An 8124-nucleotide genomic window follows, 5' to 3' on the forward strand; every position below is an offset into this window, starting at 1 on the left:
AACTTTGTATCAACTGTGATTTATCAAGCACTGGTAAAGTGCTGCCCAGTTAGTCCTCACAAGCAACCAGGAAGGCGAGGAAATCATGGCCCAGGGAGACTGTCCCACCATCATCCAGCTAGTAGAGGGCAAAGCTACCGTTCAAACTGGGCCACAGAGGCCTGGGGTTCTCCACTGAGCTGTGCTGCTGGCCAGGCCTGATGGGAGTACAGTGCAAGGCAGAGTCAGGGTTGGCTTCGTGGAGGGCCTTTGAAATGGCCTTGAAAACTGAGCAGCACTTTGACATTTGGAAGGGTGATGCTTCTTCTGAATGGAAAAAATAGCAGGCACCGATGCACAGGGCCCGTGTGGGGATTGGTGCGGATTGCGGAACGTGACCAGGCGTCTGGAAGGAGATCCAGCCCGGGAGGCAAGCTGGAGCCATTTTGTGGAGTCTTGAAGGCACCATGGGGGTTGTGGTTCCTTCTCTAGGGGGTGGGGTCCGGTAAAAGTTTTGATGAAGGGAATCACATGGTCAGGGCTATGCTGGCAGTGGTCGGAGGGGAGCTGAGCAGGAAGGGACAGTGGTGGGGCCACGGTGGGAGGCCACGCTGTGAGGCCACCCTGTGAGCAGTGGGGAGGGCATGGGTGGAGAGGTGTGCGGGCGGCCTGGAGGAATCAATCATACACGGAGCGGAATGCAGCTCTGGCTGGGGGGATGGCGTGGTTGTTTATAGAAATGGGGAAGTCACAGAGCGGGGGTGTTTTCGGTGGGGGAGGGGACAGAAAGGAGATCTGAATTCGAACCTGGTGAGGTCAGTTGTTGGCTCGACTTCCAGGTGGCCACAGGGAATAGCAGGGGCTCCCTGAGAATCAACCCCAAAACCTCATCTTGAATGTCTGTCTGCTTCATTCTCCCCTGAGGTGCTGAGCTCATTGATTGGGATTGCCTTTACATTTTGTATCTCCTAGTGGCATCAGGACGTTAGATGCCCTGGGAGCTGTGGGGCCCAGTTACCAGCTGGTGCTGAGGGTCAAAGATAACTATACAGTCCCTGCTCCCAGATGTGGGTCCCTCAGACCTTCAGGGAAGTTATAGATGAAGGATTTCCCTAGAAGGCTCGTCTTGCAAGACCTACTCCTCTGGTTTTCTCAAGGAAGGCCTTGTCCACCCTTCCACAGGGACACGAAGGCCAGCAGTGGGGCAGGGGTGGCATTTTGGCTCAAGGGGTATGCCAATGGCCCTGCCTGCCCTGGAGAAAAGAGACAGCTTCCTTCTCCTGGCTTTACTTCTGCATGAGAGGGGAAAGAGACAGTCATCCAGGCTGTTCACTACTCCTGGTCCCTCATTTCACCAATTCTTGACCTCTGTTCAAACACTCCACCTGAACAGCTGAAAAACTGAACCCAGATCTTGGATTTGGGTTAGTCCCCATCCTTAATGAGGAGGTAGAGGTCTAGGAAGAGGCAGCTTCTCAAAAAGATCCACTCATTCCCTTTTTTCATCCAATAAGTGTGTATCTAGTGTCTACTCTGGGTCAGATAAAGGATACATAAGCCGAAGTCTCACCCCTGAGGGACTGAGAGTTGGGGGCACAGAGGCATCCACAGGCAAGAACAGCATAGGGCCAGGGGGAGTCTGAACGTCCTTGCACAGGAAGCAGGTTTCAGCTAAGTTGACAGGTAGGTAGGAAATTGTCCAGTGAAGGGGGACGAGAAACTGTTCTGGGAGAACAGAAGCACCCCCAGAAATTCTGATTTCATGGGTCTGGAGACTGGCTCAGGCACTGGCATTTTAAAAGCTCCCTAGACGATTCTATCTTGCAGTCAGGGCGCCACTGACCCACCGCGGGGTTGTTTGCAGAGTTTTGCTAGTCACAGGCTGGTCTTGTTCAAGGAAACAAGGCGTGGAAGCCACCAGGTGCAGTGGGAAGAAGGAGACCCGCGGGTCTGTCAAATTGCTCCTCACTGCAGCCTGACCTCCCTGCAGGACCTGAGCCGGTGGCTTCTCTCCATTTCCCCTCTCATCTCTTTCTGTCGTAGCTACCTTGCTCTGGCCCCTGTTCTCTGCAGACTTAGGCGGTGGTCTCCCAACCAGTCCCCGCCACCTGGTTCCATTCCCTGCAGGGACATCAGTGTGACCTGTGTCCTGAAGCACATGTTGTTCCTGGCCTGGACAGGGTGCTCCCTACTCCCGTGGGCTCCAGCCAGAGCTCCTTTCCCACTCACACCAGGCCCTCTGGCTTCTCGCCTCTCCGCTCACTTCACAACTCCTTCCTGCAAGAGAAACCCTGCATTTATAGCTCCCTTCCCGCCTCCGGTTCCCTTCCTGGAAGGTCTTTTATCTTCTACACCTGCACTCCCAGCTTGTCCTTCAAGGAGGTCAGGTGTCCCTCCCAGGAGGCCCCCTCTTCCTCTTCCTGAGTTAAGGGCCTACCTATGCTCTGGGCTTCTCTGGTGGTCCTGGCCTGCACTACAAGTGCACACCCCTGGGAGCGATGAAGCCTCTTCTCCCCTCAAAAGCGACACTTCTCCGGCCACCACCAGCTTTGCTTTTGTAGGGGGGGTGGAATTATTCTTTTTCTTCTGATTGACTGGGGCCCTGCAAATTAGCTTGACAAATGACAGATTAACAAAAGAAAAGACGCAAGGTTATCACACATTGCACATGCACACGGGAGCACTCAGTGATGAGTAACCCGAAGGGGTGCACAGAACCTGGGCTTCTAGAGCATCTTAACAAAAGAACAATACACTTGTAAAAAAGTGACGAGACAAAGGAAAAGGGTTGTAGCCTTCCAAGGGTGGGGAACTTGGGAAGGCAAATATCGCCGGGAAATTAATGGAAGAAGATAAGGGCTGGTTGGTGAAGTTTGTGCAGCTTCCTCTGGTGCCTTCTCTGGGCTGATAAGGGATCTCTTGTAAATGTATGCGCTGATTCTGGGCAAATAGCAGGAGTGCAGAGAGCTCAGTTGCTTTCAGCTGAAAATCCTTACTCCAAGTGGCCTATTTTGGGGTGGTGTATTCTGCCCCCCTTCACTCTCCAGGCCTGACAGCCCCCAGCGCGCACAGCAAGTGCACAGGGAAGACGAAGAGGACTGTGCCACTGAGCAGAGTCAAGGTGAAGGTGACGGCAGTGGCCTCCTTGCAGGTGGGTGTGCAGCGTGGGCTGCTCTCCTGGCTTTAAATGAGGAAATTGTGCTTCCCCAGAAGGTGAAAGACTTGTCAAAGGTCACTCTACAAATGACAGAGTTGGCATTTGAGGGGATGCTGCCTCAAGTGCTTTTCTTTTTTGGCTTCATGTTGGCAGCACTGGGCTTTCGCGGGGGAAGAGTTGAGGGGAGCTGATGTGTTACCCCTACCTCTCCTCTGTCTTCCGCACCAGGTGTCCTTGTGCCCCCAGCTGTTTTCTCCCAATTGCCGGGTTTTATTGTAGGTGATTTATTTTTGGCTGTCACCTTTGACTCCTCTGAGGGCCTAGTAACAATTTCAGAGACTCTCAGGAAGGCTCATGCCTCCATTTACCATCCCTGACAGGAGCCAGTTTCTTCAGGGCTGGTGGTCTCCTGGCCTGGGGGCCTGGGAGGCAGCATGCCTTGTGGGAGGGGGCAGCCAGTGGCAGGGAGTGGCAGGACTGCTAGTGCTGTGTCTCTGCCCATGTGTTCCTGGACCTCTGAGTTGGTGTGTCGGCCGTCCGGCCTGAGGTTGAGAGTGAGGGAGGCAAGCCTGGGCATGTCTGGCGGGGCTGGCTGGCCAGGAGCCCACTTGTGTGAAGACTACAGAGATCCTTGGGAGCTGCTACTGGATTCTGAGGCATGGTAATCTGGAGCTGGGCCTGGAAAGAATGCCTTGGTCAGGGGAGGGGGGAGAGGTCCGCTGTGGGGGAGTAGCGTGGGTATTGATGATCATGTGATGTGATGGCTGCAGTAGTGGTGGGTATTCCTTATTGAATGGTTCCTAGATGCTGGACACCATGCTCTGATCCTTTGTGGGTATTAGGTCGTTTTGTCCCTAGAACAGCCCCTTGAGGTGAGATTTATCCCTACGTTCGTATTTTACATCTTGCGTTTTACAGATGAGAAAACGGAGGCTCATACCCCTGGTCGTCAGTGGAGTGCCATCTGTCTCAGCTCCTGACCACTGTCCTTTCTGGAGACTTTGAGCGTCCTCCTGGAGACACCCAGAGATACTGGGTGGGGAGTCTCAGGGGGGACCTAGAGCAAATGTGGTTCAGAACCAGCCAAATATGCATTCCTGTTGTTCTTGTGTCTCAGATTGGCAGGTCTGGGAAATCTTGGGTTACATTTATAAGTCTTTAAAAACGGAATTGTTTTCACCCTTGACTCTAAAATAATTTACTTTCTTTAGCCTTTGCTTATAAGGAGGTATGGCTCTCTTTAAAGGGCTCTTAAAAATGTTTCCTGCTATGACTCCTCTGGGCCATTCTACTATGAATTGGCACAAACACTAACAGCTTAAACCCTTCTGGGCAACACTACAGAAGAAAATAAATCCTAGAGTGTCATAATTGGCCACAAGCTGAACATGAGTAAGCAGCAGAAATACTGATTTGTAAGAAAAAGCAGATTTGTGGCAAGTGTGAAGTGTGAAAAGGGAATTAGCCCCCCCTGCCTCAGTGGGGTAAGGCAGAGTAACTTCCCTACAAGCTGTGCTCCAAGGGTTTATTTATAGGTCACTTCTTAGGAACTTGGAATTCTTTCCTTCGCAGAATCATTGTTACAAATACAGGCAAGTTCTGGAGCTGGTCTAGAAATGTGTGCGTATGGCTCCCATCCTCATGTTTACACTGAAACAATTGGAGAGAGCAACAGTCCTGTGTCGTATCAGGAAATGCCCCATCAGACACTTCATGAGTTATGACACCGTGCAAGAAGCACAGCTTCTTTCAAAGTTCAGGTTGTAGTATTTGGCACACCTCTGCCTCTCCTTACCCCCACCCCTACCGATCCTTCTAGCAGGCTTTCAGCTCTTCACTCAAATCATTTGTGCACAGCAGGACACCTCTCTCAGGCCCCAGTCTCTGACTCCTGTCCCGACTCCTCACCTGTCTCTCTGACTCCCAGTGTGAATGCTCCTTCACGCACTTGCCTAAAGTCTGACAACGACAATATGACGGAAGTCAGTCCTATCTCTAAAATCTATCTCCCTCTAAACTGTACCTCCGTCTTTCCATCTTTCCGCTGCCTTCCATCATCATTACCCGCACCGTGGTCATTATTTCTTGTGGAGATAAGGGCAATAGCCTGGATGGCTTCTTTCCTCCCCACTCCCTCCCCTGCTCCAATCCCTAGTTCTATTTTCCACACAGTGGCCAGAGGGACCTTTGACCATTTTTATCAGTTCACGTCCCTCCCAGCAGGTAGTATGAAATCCAGCTCTTACCCTGACCTTGGCAGGCCTGGGGGGTGGGGGGGTCTCCCTGCCTCCAGGCTCCTCCCTGGTGCTGGGCTTTTGCTCTTGACTACCCTTTAGTCTGGACCACTTTTCCTCCATGCTGCCCTGCTGCCTCTTCTCATGTGGCTGGTGTCTATTTTTATCTTTATGTTTTTTATTTTAAAGTTTGATTGTTTGTTTGTTTATTGAGAGAGACAGGGACAGCACAAATTGGGGAGGGGGAGAGAGAGAGGGAAAGGAAGAGAGAGAGAGAGAGAGAGAGAGAGAGAGAGAGAGAGAGAGAGAATCCCAAGCAGGCTCCATGCTGCCAGCACAGAGCCCAATGAGGGGCTTGAACTCATGAAACCATGAAATCATGACCTGAGCCAAAACCAAGAGCCAGATGCTTAAATGACTGAGCCACCCAGGTGCCCCTAGCAGGTGTCAGTTTAAATATTAGCCTCCTCCTCAGAGAAATCTTCCTTGATCTTCCTTTCTTAAGGGCTGTCTTCTGTGCTCTTTTACAAAGATCCTGTTTCTTTCCTTCGAAGAATGCAGTCACAGTCTACGGTGCTCTTGTCTGTTCACTGTGTCCTTGTGTGTTTGGCATCTCCTCCACCAGAATGGAATTTTAAAAGCCTGGCTTTGTGCAGCCTGCTAATCACTGTAGCTGCAGGGCCCAGAACAGTGCCTGATGATGAAGGTGTTCATAAATATTAGCAGAATGAATGAACGAATCTGAAATGCCTTAGAGAAAGCAAATGAAAATGTGCTTCTGTGATAGGGAAATTTTATGGAGTGGGAAGAGATTGGGGGGAGGGGGTGGAGGCTGCATAAGCCCACAGAATCCTGCTGATTGAGGACTGGCTCCAAGTTGAGGCCAAGGCAGTTGTGTGAGGCCTTGGTGGTTGGAGGGAACTGATGGGTTGAATGAGAATGAAGCTTAGAAGTCCAGGCGCTGGAGTTAGTATCTGATGGGAGTGGTATAGGGGCTGATGTTTCCAGGAGAGTGGCAGGGAGGTATGGTCACCATTGGTTTAGACCTTGTTGCATCTATGCTTATAATTGCTTATAATAAATCAGGTCATGTCATTTATACAGCAAGCCCCACTTTCCCATCCATATTAAGTACATTGAGAGTAATACAGCTGGGGTGAAAATAATCACAGTTCAATTGGTTTTAAATATGCTAATGCCAGGGCACCTGGGTGACTCAGTTGGTTCAGTGTCTGGACTGTTTTGGCTCAGGTCATGACCTCATGGTTTGCAATATTGAGCCCTGAGTCAGGCTCTATGCTGGCAGCATGGAGCTTGCTTGAGATTCTCTCTCTCCCTCTCTCTGCCCCTCCCCTGCTCCTGCTCTCTCTTTCTCAAAACAAATAATTAAACATTAAAAAATATATTTTAATATGCTAATACCTGTGTTGAAAGCCCAGTGAGATGAGCAGATGGGAACACACCTTTGGAGGATGTGAACATGATGTTACAAGGCGGGATGATGAGTGAGCAAAACAGACCCTCAAAAGATCACTAATAGAAGTAGTAATGAAGAGTCCAGTAGGCGGGCACCTGGGTAGCTCAGTTGGTTAAGTGTCCGACTTCGGCTCAGGTCATAATCTCATGGTTGGTGGGTTTGAGCCCAGTATCGGGCTCTGTGCTGACAGCTCAGAGCCTAGAGCCTGCTTCAGATTCCGTCTCCCTCTCTCTCTGCCCCTCCCCTGCTCATGCTCTGTCTCTCTGTCTCTCTCTCAAAAATAAAAAAACATTGGGGCGCCTGGGTGGCTCAGTCGGTTAAGCGGCCGACTTCAGCTCAGGTCATGATCTCGCGGTCTGTGAGTTCGAGCCCCGCGTCGGGCTCTGTACTGACAGCTCAGAGCCTGTAGCCTGTTTCGGATTCTGTGTCTCCCTCTCTCTGACCCTCCCCTGTTCATGCTCTGTCTCTCTCTGTCTCAAAAATAAATAAATGTTAAAAAAAAAAATAAACAAACATTAAGAGTCAAGTAGAGATCTAGGGGAAACAGAATTTGGGACACATGAAGGATTTGGTGGCAAGGACAGAAGACTGTAAGGAGAATGGGATGCAAAAGAGGGAAGTTCTTTCAGATGTTTGTCTTGGGCATAAAGAAGAAACAAGATATTATTTTTCAGATTGGAATACTGGATTTTTGCTCTCAGGAACCAAGAGGTTCCTACTCATTGAATAAATGGGTTTGTGGTTTCAGGGGAGCCCCATCCTGGAACAAAGAAGTCTTTCTCGGCTTCATGTTTTAAATTGGGTTTAAAAAAAAATCCATACCACGCTAATAATCAATAATCTTGAGAGCCTGGTTCTTGAGAAGGAAAAGGTTTTCTACTTTTCAAGAAGATTCCCTTTCTGTATCTAGAGCAAGGCTTGGGGGTCTGAGCATAGAGCAATGCGTTAAGCCATCATGCTGAGAATAGAGACGTTGACACAAAGGAAGTACCTGTCCTGTAGAAATATTCATCTGGTGCCTAGAGGAGCTTAGAGCAAGACTCAGAAGGGATGAGAAGGGGGTGAGGCACTGTGTGCCCTGCCCACCAGCCACAGATGGGGGTGGGGGGGGCAAGGTGGTGGAAACAGCTGAGATGGGGTGACAGGAAGTAGAAAGCAGATTTGGATCAGTGGGAGGAGAACCCCTTGTATGCATACCTATACAGGGTATGCATGGCAGTGGAAATGCTGGCAGATTGTGTTTCAGCAGAGGGAGGGCCCGACACCGTGGCCCTTGC

The sequence above is a fragment of the Panthera pardus genome, unplaced genomic scaffold (assembly GCF_024362965.1).
Source record: "Panthera pardus isolate Hobbes unplaced genomic scaffold, ASM2436296v1 HiC_scaffold_21, whole genome shotgun sequence".
In the NCBI taxonomy this organism is placed as follows: Eukaryota; Metazoa; Chordata; class Mammalia; order Carnivora; family Felidae; genus Panthera; species Panthera pardus.